We start from the raw sequence: 22,473 nt of genomic DNA, 5'->3' as shown, positions 1-22,473 counted from the left end.
TAGCCGTGCAAGCGAGCTAATATTATGCTAGATGCTATGTCTAAATAATAAAATTAGCCATGTTTGCTAGTAAGTGAGCTAACGTTATGCTAACCGCTAAAATCAGGGTTCCTACAAGCTGTTCACAACCCCAGTGGATTCATGCCAGCTGCATCACACACTGTCGAGTCGAGACAACACTGCTATCAAGTAGCCATTAGGAGGCCTCGTCACATCTCACCTCATCATATACTCAACAGATGAGAAAGGGGAACACTCACAATCAAGCTGCCCTTAGGAGGCCTCTTTTCATCTCATTTAACACATACACAGCCTTGTTTCATATTAGACATACATACGGTGACTGTCATTTAGGGTAATTAATACTTTGAGGTAGTGGTTTCTGTAGTATGTGTACTCTCAGGTCGTTTAGGGTAATTAATACTTGGAGGCAGTGGATTCTGTAGTGTGTGTGTACTCTCAGGCATCTTTTGATTTCATGTCAGTCCAAACCTAGAATGTCCCTAGATACTGGTCCTGTTGTCTTTTTGGACATAGTCCTAGCTGTTCTCGCTGTGATCCAGATAGAGAAACACAATCCTTGTTCTCCTGCCATGACCGCCTCAGCGTGTGCAGGCTCATACTAATCCTCTTAGCTTCACACATCCACACTCACAACGGTGCAGAGGTAATTTGGCCTACTCCTTTTCACTAGAAATTGTGCAAAACCTTACCGACCTGCACAATGACTCATGTTTAATCTGCCATCACATGGGATCATATCAGTGGTAAATGGTCTGCACTTATATAGAGCTTTTATCCAAAGCGCTTTACACTCATTCACCCGTTCTCATTCACCCATTCACACACACACACACAAATGGTATCAGAGCTGCCATGCAAGGCGCTAATTTGCCATCGGGAGCAACTTGGGGTTCAGTATCTTGCCCAAGAACACTTCGGCACGTGGAGTCACGTGGGCCGGGAATCGAGCCGCCAACCCTCCAAATAGTGGACAACCTGATCTACCACCTGAGCCACAGCCACCCCTGTGGTGGGCTTCTATGAAGTGGTCTCCTATGCCGCTAAACATCACCACCACCACCACCATATCAGCCAATGCACAGAATGACCCTTGCTTAGTTCCCATTCCCAGAGTCTTGATACTACATCTCACCACCGCTGTTAGGGCTGGTGCACCTTTAAATCAACTCATACTTGGCTGTAATCACACTGATAATCTGTGTTGGGATCTTCTCGGCACTTCCTGTAGCTCATTACCACAAGTATTATAGAATACATCTCAGGTCTTTGGTGTACCCTGGCAAATAGGTGATGCATGCATCTGCGCCAATAGTACCAACTCTAGTGTTGGGGCACTCTGTCGGTCAGACCTATGTAGACGTGCAACTCACTTCTCAGGGTTTATCACCCAGATGTTCCATTAACAGCACTCAATTCCCTCTTAATGGTAAGAGTCCGTTCACCCAACTGTATAGCACTAATACTGTGTTATGGCTATGTGGTCAGAGAGCGAATCTCAGAGAATCCTGAGTGATTTCCTTTGGACAGGATGTTGTTATCCTGCTTTCGTGATCCCCAGTGTTTCTATTTTTATCACTGATCCCTGGGCCCCTCCCTCACATAGGATTACCAAACATGATATCTCTAGCAAATTCATGGGGTACATGTTAGGCAGGGTATCTGCAGCTATCAGCAATTCAAATTTAATACTTTTTAATACTATATTCAAGACATTTCCAAAAAAAAATTAAGACTTGCATGTCACTTCAATCATGCTACACGATAGATCAGCTATATATAATAGATTGTGTTCATAAATATGCATCCATTTCTGGGTTTAAGTAAACTTAAGTAAACTTCTATAGAGGTATATGGGAAACTAGCAAATATCCCTTTTCATTACCATTTTCTCCAATAGTGAAAGAAAAAATAAATCCAGTATTGCCTTCCCATGACATTCCAAGATAGGAAAAAAAAACAGAGAGATGGATTACGGCAGTCAGAGGAGAAAAAGATGTCAAATTTACCATCACTCATCACAGCTGTATTAGAAACATCCTCACAGCAGTGTTTGAGTTTTTTTTGCAATTGATTGCCATGGTAATGTAACAATAAATGTTATAAATGTACAGATATTTTTATAAAGGAGAAAAAATATATGTATATTAAAAAACCTTTACTATTTTGCAATATTACTATTGTACTGAACAATACTTAATAATACATTTTTATTTGAGGTACAAATAGTAATAACAATAGTAATATTTCTGACTTAATTCACTTTTATATGTTAGACCTTGTGGTTTTTATTTTGGCAGAAAACCACATGAAGACCTCCTTTTAGCTGGCAACATTTTTTTAAAATTCACTTCTCATTACCAATCAGGTGAAATGCTGTAAACCTCTGCCCACAAAAATGTTTGAAATTATGCTAAGGTAAAACCATAGTGAATCTGGTGTGTGCTGTGTATAAATGCAATTTATAAGCCACTCAAACTCACAGCATTTATTGTGAACCAAGCCGCTCTAAAACATTGATGAGCCGTACGTACACGGAGTGCAACACAGTCACATGGCTGTGCCATCTCAAAAAGCAAAAAGCCTAAATAAAATCAATCTTTACTGTGTCGGTTCTGTTGCATTCTTAAGAAGATAAAATGTAAATTTAAGACATTTTAATGCTAATTAAGGCCTTATTTTTACATTAAGGAATTTAAGACAGTTTAAGACTTAATTTAAGACCCGCGGACACCCTGGTTAGCTGACCCATGGACCACCCCTGGTGCCAGCATAGGGTGGTCTCTATTTTTAGGTGGTGGCACAACAGCTACGTTAAATAAGATCAGTGGATTAACCTATATGCTTATCTCTCTGGCTAACAACACTGAGGAGGCACTAACCCTAATCAATAACAAACTGAAGGCCCTTAAGGGAGGTCGTGGTTCAGGATAGGTTGGACATAGATCTATTAACCGCCAAACATGGAGGTGTGTGTAAAATGTTGAACGCTTCGTGTTGTTTCTACATCCCAGAGAACTCACACAATATAACTAACATCATCATACATCACATGAAACAGGCCACAATGAGTCCCCTCGAGAAGGACGATTCTTGATTTTCCTGGTTCTCATCCCTGTGGGGAGGATGGGGTTACTGGATGATTCATTCTGTCATGCCTGTCTGTCTGATTGTTCTCCTAGTATTACTGTTCCTTCCATGTTTTCTAAAATGCTTGATGTCTGTGCTGCTCCGGCTCGTGCTTTCCACGACTAGTAATTACGCCCTGGTCGTCGAGCAGAACGCTGCTCTGTAGAGTCCACAGAGAGCATGCAAAGGTCCCATTATGGACCTAAGAGGGTTTCATGGCATGGTCTCTGTGTCTCAATTCTGAAGGTCTCTAGTTTGTGTCACGATGCCATTGCTTCTACATAACAGAAAGCATGATCTTCTTTCTGAATATTAAAACTAAGGAGCTTTTGTACTGAACTCCGTGTGTCTTCCTGAATCAGACAGAGCAGGGTTCAAATTCTGGTTCTGTGACTGGTATCGGACAAGAACTTAACGTAATGAAATATTGAAATTTCACACTCACCTATATTTTCATTTGCTATTCTCTCCTGTGCTTGTATTTTTTTTGTTATGCCGTCCTATAAGGAGGGGAAAATAAAGAGCAATATGAATGGCAAATAAGTGTATGTGACCATCAAGTAATGTAAACTTCAAGTAATACTTTTAATACAACAGACATTAGCACATTCTTATCCTCTCAAACGGTGAAAAACTCATTGTTGTGTCCATTTTCTTATAACACAATGGATGTGGCTATGCAATGTATAGAGCAGCATTTAACAACCTTTTTTCAGTCATATCACCCTTTGGAAAATGTAAAAAAAAAAAAAAAATTGTGGTACCCTACACAAACACCAACACTAGACAGCATTAAGCCTGGTTTATACTCGATGTGTCCGCAACAGCACGAGGGAGCGTGTGGCAAAGATGACGTATCACGGAGTGAGTGGTCGAGCACGTTGAGTGTGCGAGGCCTCATTTTGCATAGCGGTTCGCACTGCTTTTTTGTAACTTGCCGTGTGGCATCACATCCGAAAATGAATGACTTCGAGGCAACTCTTGCCAAAAGGTACGATTGTACAGGCAACTGTATGATCCATCCATGCAGGACCATAGAGATAGCCAGATGGCACAAAATTCATGGAAAGGTTTTAAAAATAGTGATTTCGATTTGCTTTGTACATACTGTTGAAAGAATAAAGCCAAAGCTGAAAGTTTTTTTGGGGGGTGCACCATGTTTTCATTCATCAGTATATTCACAAATAAACACACAGTCACTACACTACACCGTCATACATAGTGATTAAACCTCATTCTTTTGTCTTTATACATAAAAGACATTTACATTGATGGGCAGCCATACAGAGTGATCATTCTGTAATATATTTCTTTTGTCTCTATACATGGAGACATGAGGGGCTGAGCCAGAGTAGCACATCCTGGTGGTCGCACAGCAGCTGACATAGACGTGAATGTAAAAAGAAGCAAGCGCAGTTGTCCCACTGATTGATTTAACAATGTCATGGCTAACAAGACGCGCCCTTTGTCCCAATTTACATAATTCGTATGTGAACGTTTTTAGAACACAACGTTTTACATGTAAAATAGTACACATTATTACAGACTAGTTCTCTTGTTCTAAGTAGTTAGTGTTCCAAAACATTTTTGATCATTCATGTTCCATACCTGTCCGTTATATAAAAATCATAAAAGTTATGAAAAGGAATGTAAAAAGTACAAAAACAAAAGCCAAAAAAAAAGAAGAAGAAGCAGCTATCTACCTATTTATCAAAAACAGATTATAGATCAAGTTATATGTATAAATATATAGACTGATTTTACATAGAATAGATAATCATTATACCTGGTCTCCTCCAATTTGGGGGGGGGCGGGGGGGTTATGCCAAATGATAGGGGAGGCTTGGGGAGGGCTTTATTTACAAAAGGTTGAGAACCTCTGTTTCAGATCAATGTTTGTATTTCTGAGGCTCTCAAGACTGCATGCAGCGGTCACTTCTAGCCAAAAACAGTGGTGAATGGTACTATATTTATATTGTCACCGATATCGTTATTGCAATGAAAAAAAACTATATCACAATATTTTCTGGTTAAATCCATATCGCCCATCCTTAATCTGAAGTATCCCGCTCTGTGTAGAGTGTAGTCTCATGTCAAAAACAAACCACGAGGCATCAGTGCTATTTTTATTTCGCCTGTAGAGGCCGGGCTTGCACTGTATAATGGCAGGGGGCCCTTCCTTCTCAAGCTACATTCACACATACAGCAATTTTATCGCTGCAAGTCACCAGTCGCTGTATGAAGTCGCCGATAGGTTTTCCTACTACTGGTTGCCATAGTAACATGGGTGGCACAACTAGCATTTCACTTTTGACAACAAACCACTTTTCTTGCCGCTAAAATGAAACATTCTGGAGGGAGAACAATCTTGTATAAAATTCACTTGTATATATGCATCAAATATAAATATTAATATGGCACGCTCTCTTACTTTAGCTCATGAGTTTATGCTAGTTCTCGCTCCCTTGAGAACACTGACTTTTTTCTTGTCTCCTCGACAACCCGTACCACAGGAATGTGTCATCCTCTCCTAGTTTCTCTTATCTTGCACCTGGTATGGGATATAGCAACAGCCAACCATTTCACCTTGAACGATGAGCACACTGTTGCTGAAGCACATGACTGTGATGTATATAAACTTGGTTTTTTAAATAAACTGAGCGACTTTGCTATCTGACATCGTGTTAGTATGTGTCTCACGGCAACTCTCTTGAGCACTCGAAACAGGCCAAACCTTTTATTATCATCCTCATCAATGTCATTTTTTAATATTTTCTACATCCTTAAAAGATTTTCTAACAATAACCTAAGAGATGAAGGAGAAGCAGTGTGTGAGCTTTGCCCTTTGCGGCCATCTGTCTGCGGCAAAAGCGCAAGCACCAATTAGCTTAGCTTATGGCCTCAGCATGTTTCAAACAAAATAATAATAATGAAACGCTCCATTTTTGTTGCAATTGAGCAAAATCCTGGTGTGGCTCCTATCTCAGTAAGTGAGCGACACCATCAGGGTGTCATTCACTATACGTTCAGAGCCGGACCGCAGCTCTTCAACCGTGGCCTCTGTGTTTGCTGGGTGAAGTGTTAAAGTTAAACTTTTCTCAACTTTCATAGTCACTGGACACACCACATCTGGTTGCCAATGGTCACAGTCACTCATGTCGCCAGCTCTCACTGAAAATGAATGGTCTCCGGTCGTTTTGTTGTTGCGAGTCGCTGTGTGCGCGAACGTACCTTCAGCTGCTCGTGCAACGGACACAACCGGGAAAAACTATCAAGGCCTGTTTCATGAAGCGAGTTGAACAAAGTCAGAGTTGCAGAGTAAATTTTGAGTTGACAAAACCAAACAACTCCAAACCCGGATTAAGGTTAACAAGTTTCATGACACTGGTTATCAACATTCTGTCAACCCTGGTTTTAACTCTAAATCAGTGTTTACTCAGCGTGTGTGTGCACATAAAAGCCAGACGTTTGCAGGAAACGGCCAACAGTGTACAACACGGACAAAAGCAGGTGTACATACTTCTGGTTGAGGAGCTAGAAATTATGTGAAAACATGAAGAATTTAAACCTACACTAACCACAAAAAGAAACACCATTGCAGCTGCCAAAACTCTGAAAGATTGTGTAGTTAGAAAGTAGTTAGAAAGTAATTATACCCCCTATCTGTGCAAATTAATATCAGCTGGGTTTGTAAATTGATGGTCTATAAAAAGGCTTTTCATTACCAAGGTGTCACACAAGAAACATCTCATGATGGGTAAAAGCAAAGAGCTCTCCCAAGACCTTCACAACCTTATTGTTGTGAAACATATTGATGGAATCAGATACAGACGTATTTCAAAACTTCTGAATCCTCCTGTAAGCACCACTGGGGCCGTGATCTGCAAGTGGAAGTAATGTCACTCCATCGTCAACCGGCCATGCACAGGAGCTCCTCGCAAGATTTCTGACCAGGGAGTCAGAAGAGTAGTCAGAAGAGTAGCCCAAGAGCCAAGGAGCACTCGGAAAGAGCTCCAGAAACACTTGGAGGCAGCAGGTGCCATTACCACAGAGAAAACAATAGGCAGTGCACTCCACTGCTCACGCTCACCCCGCAAGACTCCATTACTAAAGAAAAGTCATGTCGAGGCTTGTTTAAAGTTTGCTACAACTCATTTGGACAAGCCTATGAAATACTGGGAGAGTGTAGTCTGGTCAGACAAGAGCAAAATCTAACTTTTTGTCTGTCATACTACACACTGTGTTTGGAGAAGAAATGGCACTGCACATCACCCTAAAAACACTACACCAACAGTGAAGTTTGGAGGTGGAAGCATCATGGTGTGGGGCTGTTTTTCCATCACATGGTACTGGCAGACTTCACATAATTGAAGGAACGATGAATGGAGCCATTTACCGGGAGATTCTTGAGAAGAATCTGCTGCATCCACCAGGATGATGATGAGACGTGGGTGGAGCTTCCAGCAGGACAACGATCCAAAGCAAACTCTCGATTGGTTTCAGAGAAAAAAAATCAAGGCGTTAGAATGGCCCAGTCAGTCACCTGACTCGAATCCAATTGAACAAGAGTTAAAGACAATATGTTTAGAAGAACGGGCCCAAATCACACCTGAGTACTGCAGCCCATTAATTTCTTCATACAGGATGCGTCTTGAAGCTGTCATTACAAACAAAGACTTCTCCACTAAGTATTAAATACATTTCAGTTAGCATGTTCAATACTTTTTTCCTGTTTCATTCCTCTTTATTACACTTAAATTTATTTATGGACTTTAATGTTTGGATTTCTTTATATGTGTGGATTTCTTGAGTTAATACCAAAGTCTGGTGAAAATTTCATGTGAATAACCTCATTGGAAATATATTTACTGAAAAAAATGATGATGCGTTCAATACTTATTTCCCCCACTGTAACATTACAAATTCAAAACTATATGGCATGTTAACAGTGTTATACCTGTAAATATATCGATTCTTCTGCACATTAAATTAGTTATCTTGGGAAGGGACACAACATGCCCTGGGGATGGCAGGTATAACTATCTCCCTGGTAACAGCTTGCTTTGCTGGGTGTTGATTTTGTGTAGTTACTGGATTTACATTGATTAAACAAGGTTAATCTAATTAATGTTCACAAATTAATGAACTTGCTACAGTGATCACGAAATAGAATTGTTACTTCAGAGACCTGTGCTATATAGTTGTGATAAGTCCGAAGCATTTGCATATTTGTTGCCATTTTTTTTTTTTAAACCTAGAGAAGCCATTTGGAAAAAACCACAAGACATATGAGGTGTTCATGCTGCTTTCAGCTTTAAGTTGCAACTTATAATTTCCAACCTACAACCATAAACAGCCTCTTCAACTTTCAACTCCTACTCGTCAACTTGGGGTAGTTTTCACGTCTACAAGTTCTTTCCAAGTTTAGGGAATGACCTCAAATCAACATGTCTGCACACAGCAACAGAAGTTAACAAAGTAGCTCTTCTTACTTTTAAACGATTTATCCTGTATATACACAGGTATTTGCCTTACATCAGAGGTTCTCTCCTGCCTTTTATCTATCTGTCAGTGCAGACCAGTGTTGCCAACGTAGTGACTTATCAGACACCCTTAGCGACTTTTTTTGCAAAAAAAAACAAAACAAAAAGAAAAAAAAAAAACGGAAAAAAAAACACGCCTAGCAACAAATATAGCGACTTTTGGGAGAAACCTTAGTGACTTTCCAAATGTCAGCAGTGCTGTCCTGCAAGCGCAAGGTCTTGCTTTCCCACTGCACTCTCACCTCTCACTGCATCTGCTCTGTTCAGTGAGTGGGTGAGACCCGCAGATTTAACAATGTCATGGATAACGAGACACGCTCTTCGTCCCAATTTATATCATTCTTATGCGGATGTTTGTACAGCGCAAGATGAATGTAATGCAACATGCTTTACATGTAAAATAGTACATGTTATTACAGCCTAGTTCTCTTGTTCAAAGGAGTTATAGTGGTCAGAAACATTTATCATTCATGTTCCATACCTGTCCGTTATATATTTTTTTATAAAAGTCATAAAAGTTATGAAGAGTAATTAAAAAAAGTACAAAAACACAAAAGCAAAAAAAAAAAAGTCTGTCTGTTAATTAAAAACAGATACACACACACATACATACACACAGTATCTCACAGAATTGAGTACACCCCTCACATTTTTGTAAATATTTGATTATATCTTTTCATGTGACAACACTAAAGAAATGACACTTTGCTACAATGTAAAGTAGTGAGTGTACAACTTGTGTAACAGTGTAAATTTGCTGTCCCCTCAAAATAACTCAACACACAGTCATTAATGTCAAAACCGCTGGCAACAAAAATGAGTACACCCCTAAGTGAAAATTGGCTAATTGGGCCCAATTAGCCATTTTCCCTCCCTGGTGTCATGTGACTTGTTAGTGTTACAAGGTCTCATGTGTGAATGGGGAGCAGGTGTGTTGAATTTGGTGTCATCGCTCTAACACTCCCTCATACTGGTCACTGGAAATTCAACATGGCACCTCATGGCAAAGTACTCTCTGAGGATCTGAAAAAAAGAATTGTTGCTCTACATAAAGATGGCTTAGGCTATAAGAAGATTGCCTGATATGTATATACAGTGAGGGAAAAAAGTATTTGATCCCCTGCTGATTTTGTACGTTTGCCCACTGACAAAGAAATTATCATTCTATAATTTTAATGGTAGATTTATTTGAACAGTGAGAGACAGAATAACAACAAAAAAATCCATAAAAACGCATGTCAAAAATGTTATAAATTGATTTGCATTTTAATGAGGGAAATATGTATTTGACCCCTCTGCAAAACATGACTTAGTACTTGGTGGCAAAACCCTTGTTGGAAATCACAGAGGTCAGACGTTTCTTGTAGTTGGCCACCAGGTTTGCACACATCTCAGGAGGGATTTTGTCCCACTCCTCTTTGCAGATCTTCTCCAAGTCATTAAGGTTTCGAGGCTGACGTTTGGCAACTCGAACCTTCAGCTCCCTCCACAGATTTTCTATGGGATTAAGGTCTGGAGACTGGCTAGGCCACTCCAGGACCTTAATGTGCTTCTTCTTGAGCCACTCCTTTGTTGCCTTGGCCGTGTGTTTTGGGTCATTGTCATGCTGGAATACCCATCCACGACCCATTTTCAATGCCCTGGCTGAGGGAAGGAGGTTCTCACCCATGATTTGATGGTACATGGCCCCGTCCATCGTCCCTTTGATGCGGTGAAGTTGTCCTGTCCCCTTAGCAGAAAAACACTCCCAAAGCATAATGTTTCCACCTCCATGTTTGACGGTGGGGATGGTGTTCTTGGGGTCATAGGAAGCATTCCTCCTCCTCCAAACACGGCGAGTTGAGTTGATGCCAAAGAGCTCCATTTTGGTCTCATCTGACCACAACACTTTCACCCAGTTGTCCTCTGAATCATTCAGATGTTCATTGGCAAACTTCAGACGGGCATGTATATGTGCTTTCTTGAGGGACCTTGAGGCGTAGTGTGTTACCAATTGTTTTCTTGGTGACTATGGTCCCAGCTGCCTTGAGATCATTGACAAGATCCTCCCGTGTAGTTCTGGGCTGATTCCTCACTGTTCTCATGATCATTGCAACTCCACGAGGTGAGATCTTGCATGGAGCCCCAGGCCGAGGGAGATTGACAGTTCTTTTGTGTTTCTTCCAACTGTTGTCACCTTCTCACCAAGCTGCTTGGCAATGGTCTTGTAGCCCATTCCAGACTTGTGTAGGTCTACAATCTTGTCCCTGACATCCTTGGAGAGCTCTTTGGTCTTGGCCATGGTGGAGAGTTTGGAATCTGATTGATTGATTGCTTCTGTGGACAGGTGTCTTTTATACAGGTAACAAGCTGAGATTAGGAGCACTCCCTTTAAGAGTGTGCTCCTAATCTCAGCTCGTTACCTGTATAAAAGACACCTGGGAGCCAGAAATGTTTCTGATTGAGAGGGTCAAATACATATTTCCCTCATTAAAATGCAAATCAATTTATAACATTTTTGACATGCGTTTTTCTGGATTTTCTTGTTGTTATTCTGTCTCTCACTGTTCAAATAAATCTACCATTAAAATTATAGACTGATCATTTCTTTGTCAGTGGGCAAACGTACAAAATCAGCAGGGGATCAAATACTTTTTTCCCCTCACTGTATATACATACATATATATTGTTAAACTGATCAAAACATATTCAAATGAGATGTTTTAAAATGAACCAATTGGGTTATTCGCGTGTATTCACAAATATCACGATCGTTCATTGATGGATTTATTTTAAATTTATTTATTTTAAATGAAATGATACTTGTCAAAAACCTATGAGTGGTAAACAAGTTCAAGTGACGCACTGATGGATAAAATAAACAAAAGATAATTCAAAGAGTCAAATTAAACGTTACACCAACAATAAAATGTAAAAAATAAAATCTTGAAATGTTTTGATTAAATTTTCAATGTCCAATGTTAATATTATTAATGTCAAATATTAATAAAATAAAGTAACATATATAGAAATGACTGTTTAATATATAGCCTAAAACTGTTGTGGAGTGAGGGGATCCTTGTGGATTGTTTGAAATAGGCTAGGGGTCCAGAGCTCACAAAAGTTTGAGATCCACTGGTGTAGTGTATGAATTTTAGAAAGATAATATCATCTCAAATGGAACACATTAGTTTTTTACTAACCGGAAGTATAAGCCACTTCCCAGTCAGTGGCACATGACATCATATGCACGTAATGCGACACCACTAGCTTTAGCAGATACCCAGAGTAACCAACAATGACTTTCTTCAGTTTACTATTTATGTCAATGTTACCTTTTATTCCCAGCATGACCTCAGTCACCATCAGACATCACATGGAGGCATAATCATCAAGTGACCGAGGAAGAAAGTGTGCAACCTCCAAGTCCTCTAAGGCAAGGGTGCATTTTATATTAAACACAGTAGAGAAGAAAAAACTTTACAAAGCAGAGTTTGTGTAGCAGGGAAGCACGATAGTGATGCACGATAGTGAAGCTCGAGCACAAACTCGTTTGTGTGCAAGGGGCAGGGGAAACTGGTGCATATTGCTTAAGAGGTTTAGTATATTGTTATTATATGCTGTATTTGCGAGCTTGCAGTGTAACTTCTGTCGTTTATTATAACGGAAGTGATGCGTTAGTAACGAGGCCGCGTTGCTCCTCGCGCACGATGCAGATGCGGTGATGCACAGTGGGAGCGTGAGTAAGATCTGTAATGTCTAATTAAAACACTGATCAAAATTAAACAAGTAAAATAATGTCTAAAGGCAGAGAGTAACAGAAACCACAAGGTGTCGCGAAAGTGAGTTATTATTATTAATTTAGGACTGTAGTTTAATTCTGTGCTTTTTGTGCATCCATAAAAAACATAATATAAAATATATATATATACACATATATATATATATATATATATATATATATATATATATATATATATATATGCGCATCATTTTTTATGGATGCACAAAAAGCACAGAATTAAAAAATAATGCATATATATATATATATATATATATATATATATATATATATATGCATATATATATATATATATATATATATATATATATATATATATATATATATTATATTATGTTTTTTATGGATGCACAAAAAGCACAGAATTAAACTACAATCCTAAAGGAATAATATATATTCTGTGTATTGGGTTCTTTTCAGTCTTATATAATTGGACAAACAGCGTAACAGTGTAAAGTTTTAGTCTGAAGTTTATATTTGTAACACTCAAAGTTCACACTTTGCTAACAAACTTGGCACACTTTCTTCTGAGTTTGCAAGAAGATTTGCAGTCTTTGAGGCTCAGACATTTGATTTTCAACTTTTTCCCAAATCGTTTGCCGTTGATCTGGACAGCGCACCAATGGACATTCAGATGGAATGATAGAACTGCAATGTAACAGTGCTCTGAAGGTAAAGTACGATTCAATCGGGGCTGGACATTTTTACACTTTTATCCCAGAAACTATGCCACTGCTCCACCTACAGTTATTAGGGCTGCACAATTATGGGCAAAATGATAATCACAATTATTCTGATCAAGATTATTTATCACGATTATTCATTGATTTTAGGGACAACATTTTTATTGCACTTTCACATTTAAATAAATAGATCACTGCTTTCACCTCCATTTTATGCTACATTCCTGCTAATGTACAAATCTTTGCATCAAATTAGACTGGTCTTTAAAGTGCATCATCTCGTAGAAGCAAAATATAAATAAAATTGTACCCAAAAAATAGGATAAGTAAAAATAAAAATGCCATCAACCAAATGAAAATATGCAATCAAATATAACAATATGCAACCAAATGAAAACAATTCAGGCCTATGCAGAAAAGGCAATAACAGTGTTTACAGGAGGAGAGACGCAGCCAAATCACCCAATAGGATTTTCCCATAGGCTTTTGGATTATTGCAAAAAATAAGCTCTGTGATCAACAAAAGTTTACAATACTAACAGGTTTTGTCCATGAAGATAATTTTCACAAATGAACAATTTTATGAAGTTTGAAGCCTAAATACAATTGCCTGAAATACACAGCTAACCGGATGCTATAAACAAACTTCAACATCTCCATCACCAAGCTTCCGACAACTTTTCCAAACTTGATTTAAAACATTTTCCATAATACAGATTTACTCTGTGGATGAATCTTCATTCACTGTTTTTTGTGAATTGTGCACAGCATACTTGAAGCTGTTTATCTGTAAAGTTTTTTCCTGTTCGGCGTGATGACGTTTAATCAGGGCTCTACGGTAACAATTTCTTTTTTAATTACAATAATTTCAGAGCACAGTTCCAATTTTTTTTTTTTTTTAAAAGAGATGGTAACGTTAACGTGCCACAATATAATGCACAAGTAAGCATGAGAACTTGAGCTTGTCAGTTATCCAATATTAACCCGATTAAAACAATACTCTGATTGAGAAACTACCATGTAAACAGCAATTTTAATTACCTTAATCCGATTAAGGTCATACTCGAAGTAAACACAAATCGAATTAAGACATGGGGAGTATTCCTGTTTTAGTCACATTATCGACGTGTATTATAGACATGAAAACACCTTAATCACACTATTAACATCGTGTGGGAGTTTTCACCGCATTTTGCGACAGGACATGATCACACATGGCAGTGCTCATCCGTTTTACGGCAAACAAGAGAGCACGGCTGCGTCCGAAACCATGTACTTACCTATTATAGGCCTATAGTAGGCAAAATACATGTATTTCAGCTACTATACAGTAGGTAGGTACGCGGTTTGGGACGCAGACCACGGTTTCAGGCAGTCGTCTATTTGCACATACAGCATGACAAATAATTAACTGCAGTTGAAGAGTTGTTAAAAATTTTTACAACACCCAGAACTGTATTCGGTACCATAACGAAGACGAACTGTATGTTGATACGTGAAATTCTGGAGGGAACTTCGGACAGCGTGGCAAGGTGACGTCATGATGTGTGCTGTTAATAGAACTATGTTCTATAACATGTAAAACGGGAACATGAAAGAAGTATTCTAAACGCGACACATGTAAACACCTTAATCACAATATTGTCTTACTCAGAATAAGGTCAGTAATTAGATTACTGCTGTCCATGTAAACGTAGTCAGTGTGGCAGCAGCTCAGGAGTTGACCCCAAACATTGATAAACTTACTGAAAAGAAGCCAGGTTTCAAGTAATAGCAAATAGATAAACAAAATAAACATGATAAACATTTAAATAGTTTGGGAAGTTAATTTATGTGTTATTCATGATTGAGTTATGTTTGCTTTTAGTTATTTGATGCTTAAAGTCATATTACCTATTATATGAAGCTCATATTTGTATGAAGCAATGACTAGTTTGAGTCACAGCAGCATCACTTTTTTTCAACAAAAAATAAATACGAGCCACATCTGGCCGGGGGATGGGTCTATTTTTTTGATATATGGCCCCAAAGTTGATTAAGTTTGTCACCCCTGGTATAGATCTTGATGGAACTCTGTACTGTTGTACACTGGTATAATCTTGCGATTTTATAAAGCCATTCCGGATTCCAGACTAAAGAATTCTGAGTTGAAGGGACATTATTTATTTATTTATTTATTTGAAATTTTGTGAGTTATGGCCTTTAGTTGAATGCTCCATCTATATCAGAAGGTGGGGTTTGTCAAAATACAGGTAGAGAATAAAAAATGCCAAATTCAAACTATAGCAACAGCAGGAAACAGTCTCAACCACAGCAGAGATAGAACAAGCCTTATATAACTCATTAGTTGCACGGTTATCTGGTTATGCATGTAAAATAACAAAAGTCGGGACTGGCATAAAGTTGGTTTGACGTTGGACGTTCGATATTCGCAGATATCGATCGATCGATCGATAGATAGATAGGCTGCACAATTATGGCCAAAATGATAATCCAGTTATTTTGATCAATAGTGAGATCTCGATTATTTATCACGATTATTCATTGAATTTAGGGACAACATATTACTATTGTGCTTTCACATTTATATAAACAGACTGCTACTTTCACCTCCATGTTTTGCTACATTCCTGCTAATGTAGAAATCTTTGCATCAAATTAGATTGATCCTTAAAGTGCATCATCTCATAGAAGCAAAATATAAATAAAATTCTACCCAAACTATAGCATAAGTAAAAATAAAAATGCCATAAACCAAATGAAAATATGCATCAAATATGCAACCAAATGAAAACAATTGAGGCCTATGCAGAAAAGGCAATAACAGTGTTTACAGGAGGAGAGATGCAAGACAATTTCTTTTAATTACAAAAATTTAGGCGCACAGTTGAAGTTGAGGGGTTTTTTTTTTGTAACATTAATGTGCCACAACACACAAGTAGGCATGAGAAAACTTGAGCTGTTTATTTATGACAGAATTTAGGAACATAGTGTGAGCCATTTACCTTCTGTTAAAATAAATGTAACTGTCATGGGTCTGGGCCGGAGCCAATTCTTGAACCGCTCTGCATATATTGTGTATATATCTGAATAATCTCATATAGGATGTGATTGGGTGAGTTCATTTAGCCGTCAGATGCAAAGAGCTTTAGTTTAATGGTGTTCATTACTCATGCACCAATCAGGATTTTTACAACCGATACCGATCCAGGTACCAATCTTTTTTTGTTTAAACTTTAATCAGGAGGTCCGTCATAAACAGTTAAATGTAAGCTCTCTGCTCATGGTCACTGTTAATTGAATTATAATAATAGCAATGAGAAATACTGTTGGTTAATTGATAAATAAACAAGCATAAAATATTTATTTTTAAATATCTTAAACAATAGTCCTGATTAAGTGTAGATTAACACAAGCATGATCCATATTAGGAAAAAGGCTAATAGCCTTCTAAGGACATAGCTTACTAAGCTTAATGTCAAACTGATATAAAAATGCAACCCATAGTAATTAAACATTATTTAATTTCTCATTTTATTTATATTTTATGAATTTATTATAATATCTATTTTTATATTAAATGATTTATTTATAACTAAACACATTGTCTGTCTTTACATTTTATTAGTTTTCGGTTTGTTCATCATTGTTCCTTTTAGATCGGTTCCCCAGTACAGTGTTGCCATGTCTGCTGATAATATTGTTTTTTGGAGGATTAAATCAAAACATGGAACCTGGAGCTAACTGTTCTAGTGATATATGCCAACCCTAAGTTTAAATGAAGTGAATACGCTATGTATTTCAGTTAGAGAAGAGCGTGAAGGAGAGCAGCAGCCTACTCCTTCTGAACAGTTGCTAATCTTGATTATGATTAGTGAGTAATTATTTGACAAAGAACTTTGAATTAATCCCACCTTGTAGCATTAGCATTATTATTAATTTACTCCACCCGACACCACTGTGTCTACACGAGCAGGTCACAGGTGCAGGTCATTTTGCGGGATCAATAAAAGAAGGCAGTTTGTGAGATCGGGAAGTTGAGGGAAGCAGACGATGTACAGAGTTACTCTCGTCATCATAATGGCTTCTCTGCAGTATTTCCACACGTGTTAGGTTGACTGAGGAGATGAAAAGCAGTGTGAAATGAACTGTTGCGCGGTGTAGATGCATTTTGGACTTCCTGTAGTTTTTATCCCGATTGTATTATACAACTCCGAACAGGTCACTCGCACCGGTGCAAATAAATATTTATTCACAGTCGCACAAAGTACTTTTCAGTCACAAACGTGAGTGAAATGGTCGCACTGTACAGCCCTGAGTTTATCTGCAGTTTTTTTCCCCGTTCGGCGTGATGACGTTTAATGTCCCACAACCTCTGTAGTGCCATTTAGCATCATGTTACTGTCATATATATATAGCTGACACCTAGGTGAACACTTTACAGTTGGTTGTGTGACTGTACATCATTCCCTTCAAATGCTATTGAGCTTTAAATTATGGTATATTTTGTGTATGGGCCCATTCGGTAGTGAAATACATGGCAATATTTACATATGATTTATTAGTTTATTTTATTAAATATCAGAAATCTAAAAGGTGTGCGTTATAGCTAACAAGTAGATGAACACTTTGCAGTTGGTTATGTGACTGTAAGTCATTCCCTTCAAATGCTATTGAAGTTAGAAACGTGTTTAACAATGTCGTATGTAACTTTAGAGACGGTCCCTTAATTTCCGCATATATGCGAATATCAAACGTCCAACGTCAAACCAACTTTATTCCAGTAAAGTCAGGAACCATTTTTAACTAACCAAGCTAGATGATTGAATAAAAGTTTTAACTAGATCTACCTAGGTACCGCAGAAGAGGCCATAATTTGCTAGCTGATAGAGTAAGTAGGTTAGCTAACTACTATCACCTGATATTTATCTAGTAACTAAAACCGCGTTATATAATTTAATTGTTCTATCAACTGGTAGAAAACATCAACTGGAAATGGTAATCGAATGCAGTTAGCGTGATAGGTAGGCATAATTTCTCTGTCCAGTGTTCGGCTAGTTAGCGTAGCCGATAGCTAGGCAGCAAAAATAGTTAGCATGCCATAGGATTCGCTTGTCATGTTTTTGCTTGTATTTGTTGACGTTGTATAAAACCAGCACAAAATGGCCAAAAGGTTGCAAACAGAAAAAGCGTCTACTATACGTACCTTACGTTCATGTATCTACAATATACGGCCGATTTCCTATCACGAAAACTCTTCACTACAAACGACCCCTAACACCGGAACTCCGTTTTTGTTTTTTGTCCCCCCCCCTCTCACTCACTCACTCACTCACTCACTCACATACATACATACATACACACGGGAGGGTTAAAATCCCATAAGAACAAATACTTGCTACAGCTGCGCGCGAAGTGGAAAATTTCAAAGCAGTATTTAAATACAGCATGTTCATTCCCTCGAACTGATAAAGTTGGATAACCCGTAGAAAATAGATACATCTACAGCCCTATCCATTAACAACAGATCAGTTTAAGTGGTGAAGAGACATTTTAATGTATTTAGATTTAAGGGACGTTAGCTGGACTGTGAATCATCCGGGGCTGAGCCCAGATTCTTACTATATTTCTAAATAGACTGTTTCCGTGTATTTATTTTTGCATGTGAGGGCTAATTGCTTTAACATTTTGAAAATTGGACAAAAGGTTGGATTTATCATAAAACTTGCCTTGGGTGTTTGTAGGATACTGATAAAATCTAAAAGCTTTTGCCTATTTTACACAAGAGTAGGCTAGTTTGCTGTCACTAGTCGATGGAAGGTACAACTAAGATTGTATGGGTTTAGCTGGATTACCCTCTGTTAGCGTTAGCGTTAGCGTTAACGCCCTGTCTAATTGGTCTGCCTCTGTCCACTGAAGATAGAAAATTAACCTGGGGCCTATCCCTGGGGCCTATCTATTGAGAATTGAATCCCAGGGGCCACAAGGCAGGGCACATACCCATTCACATGCTACAGACAATTTGTAAATGCCAATCAGCCTACAATGCATGTCTGTGGACTGGGGGAGGAAATCGAAGTACTCAAAGAAAACCTGTAACAACATGTAAACTCCGTGCACACAGAGAAAAAAATCGGGTACCTATCTTTCTGTCTAATCTATCTATCATCCACAAGCATTTATGATCAAATGATTTTCATTAAAACAAATTACACAGGGCATAATAACAGTCCAAATGAATGCACACTGTAACTGATTAAAACTAAAACACATAATTTAGTGTGAACAACCTTGTGGTTGATAATACTGGGAACTATTAAAATAATAATTAGCTAACAACACAAGTCAGTTTTTCACTAACTTATTATATTGATAGTTATTTCTAAATTGCTGAAAAATTGCTAGATGGCTGAATTAGCTAGCTAGCTAGCTACAATATATGTGGAGTGTTGTTAGCTAGATTGCACCACATTATTCTACCTCCTGAGTACATGATTTATAGTTTTACTCTCCCTCTCTGACAGCAATGAAAAATAGTTTGCTGGGCAGCGCTTCACTTCATCTTTAAAACTACCTGTGCTCTCCCTGTCAAACAGCAGAAATAAAGCATTGTGTTGCAAGGCAATAGTTGGGCGTTACAACTTGCATATAGTATTTTTATATGATTTATTATTACAAACGCACAATCGATTTGAAACACCAATAATGTTACAAAATAAATTACTTCTACATATGTTTGAATTGATTGTTATAAATAATGGGGGGGGGGGGGATTGGTGTTTAATTGGTAGTTCTGATTATTGGGGGGTTACCACCCCCTGAAACTATGCCCTGCTGACGTTCAAGTTATGTAGTGACAAATAGCGCAAATAGTGACAAAGTGTCTAATTACTCTGCGCTACAGCCCCGAATACCCAGGCCAGGTTACGCTCCTGCTATTGACCTATAAAGCACTGAATGGTCTCATGCTACAATACCCAAGTGAACTTTTGGTCTTTTATGATCTGCCACGCCTACTTCGAACAAGGCTACAACAGACGCAGAGTTTTCCTTGCAAAGCCCCACAGTTATGGAACAGCCTTCCAATTAGTATTTGGGACTCAGAAATAGTCTCAGTGTTTAAGTCTAGGTTGAATTTGATTAGTCCAGCCTCTTTTAAATAGCTTTTTTTTCTTTGGTAAATGAGCAGATCCATAGGGTTTGCGGGCATAGAGTGTTGAGGTGAATTGGGATGTTTGGATCACTCTCACTCGCTCACGCAGGTCAGTTGATGGTGGAGTGGCTGGCCACTTTATGTCCCAGGGAGCCCTCATATCTGTGTTACTTTCTGGCTCTCCTTGTTAGTAATGCTATCATAGCTAGTCTTGCCGGAGTCCCTGCTTGCACACAAAGTACTTATTCATCTCTCTTGCTAAAATATATATTAGAGCTATAACAACTAATCGTTAATAATCAATTATGAAAATCATTGTCAACAAATCTCATTATCGATTAGTTGGTCTGCGCGCGGAACAGGGGACATTTACTCATTACGTTACTTCTGTTCCGAAAACACGCTTCAGAGAGTAAATACTAAAGTTGTGTCCCAAATGAAGTATTGTACGCTTACACTATGCACTCTGCACTACTGTCTAGTGTGTGGATTTTAGAAAGGTAATATAATCTAAAATATAACACTAGCGGGTTTTTTTTATTAACCGGAAGTATAAGCCGCTTCGTAGTCGATGGTGCATGACGTCATACACACACTAGCATTAGCAGACACCCAGAAACACCGACAATGACTTTCTTCAGTTTACTGTTTGTCAGCGTTACCTTTTATTCTCAACATGACCTCAGTCACCATCAGACGGAGGCGAAATCCTCACGTGACTGAGGAAGAAAGTCAGAAAGGCAGGGGTGCATTTTATATTAAACACAGTGGAAATCAAACAAACATTTATATCCAAAATGCTCCACTGTTTGCAAGGGGCAGGGGAAATTGGTGCAAGCTGCTTAAAAGATTTAGTTTAATTTAAGTTTCTTGTCATTATATGCTGTATTTGCATGCTTGCAGTGTAAATTCTGTCGTTTATTATAACGGAAGTGATGTGTTAGTAACGAGCCCGTGTTGCTGATCACGCGTGGTGTAGATGCGCAATAGGAGCATGAGTAAGATCTGTAATGTCTAATTAAAACATTATGATCAAGAGTAAAAACAAGTAAAATAATGTCTAAAGACATCGAGTAACAGAAACCACAAGGTGCAGTGAAAGTGAGTTTTTATTATTAATTTAGGACTGTAGTTTAATTCGGTGCATGTTGTGCATCCAGAAAAAAATTACTATAAAATAAGTTATATATATATGAATGCCAACATGTACTGTGACATACTGAAGCAGAGCATGATCCCCTCCCTTCGGAGACCGGGCCGCAGGGCAGTATTCCAGCATGATAAAGACCCCAAACACACCTCCAAGACGACCACTGCCTTGCTAAAGAAGCTGAGGGTGAAGGTGATGGACTAAACCCTACTGAGCATCTGTGGGGCATCCTCAAGAGGAAGAGCACAAAGTGTGGAAGAGCACAAAGTCTCTAATATCCACCAGCTCTGTGACGTCATCATGGAGGAGAGGAAGAGGACTCCAGTGGCAACCTGTGAAGCTCTGGTGAACTCCATGCCCAAGAGAGTTAAGGCAGTGCTGGAAAGTAATGGTGGCCACACAAAATAGTGAAACTTTGGGCCCAATTTGGACATTTTCACTTAGGGGTGTACTCACTTTTGTTGCCAGCAGTTTAGACATTAATGGCTGTGTGTTGAGTTATTTTGAGGGGACATCAAATTTACACTGTTACACAAGCTGTACACTCACTACTTTACATTGTAGCAAAGTGTCATTTCTTCAGTGTTGTCACATGAAAAGATATAATCAAATATTTACAAAAATGTGAGGGGTGTACTCACTTTTGTGAGATACTGTATATATGTGTGTGTATGTATATGTGTGTGTACGTACGTATGTATGTATTGAGAGAGAGACAGACACACACCTAGATATAATCAAATATTTACAAAAATGTGAGGGGTGTACTAACTTTTGTGAGATACTGTATATATATATATATATATATATATATATATATATATATATATATATATATATATATATGTGTGTGTGTGTGTGTGTGTGTATATATACATACATACATACATACATCCCTTCTGCGCTCCGGACTTACTTGACCCATCCCGATGCCCTACTTCTGGTTGAGTTCTCATCACTTGGAAATCACTCGCTGCTGCTGAGGATGGCCCCACATAGACAGTCAAAGATCA

The 22,473-nt window shown here is 38.4% G+C and overlaps 1 protein-coding gene across 9 annotated transcripts in view; it reads right to left on the bottom strand.

Annotated features, from left to right (window-relative positions):
* The window catches only part of fam135a (family with sequence similarity 135 member A), an 89,754-nt gene extending 71,298 nt beyond the window's left edge, over window positions 1–18,456 (bottom strand). For 7 of the 9 annotated variants that reach the window (XR_008385195.1, XM_053619705.1, XM_053619708.1 and 4 more), the window contains exons 1-2: window positions 18,364–18,456; window positions 3,596–3,650 (exon numbers count right to left, since the gene is read on the bottom strand). The gene's annotated coding sequence lies outside the window, so the exon portion shown is untranslated. Of the gene's footprint in view, window positions 1–3,595; window positions 3,651–7,546; window positions 7,808–18,363 lie in introns of all 9 variants that reach the window. The other 2 variants (XM_053619706.1, XM_053619707.1) reach the window with 2 other exon arrangements.
* Window positions 18,457–22,473: the final 4,017 nt, after the last annotated feature.

Source organism: Ictalurus furcatus, chromosome 29 (genome assembly GCF_023375685.1).
Source record: "Ictalurus furcatus strain D&B chromosome 29, Billie_1.0, whole genome shotgun sequence".
Lineage (NCBI taxonomy): Eukaryota > Metazoa > Chordata > Actinopteri > Siluriformes > Ictaluridae > Ictalurus > Ictalurus furcatus.
Note: the sequence above shows the minus strand (reverse complement) of the source record. Positions and strands in the feature narration are given on the sequence as shown.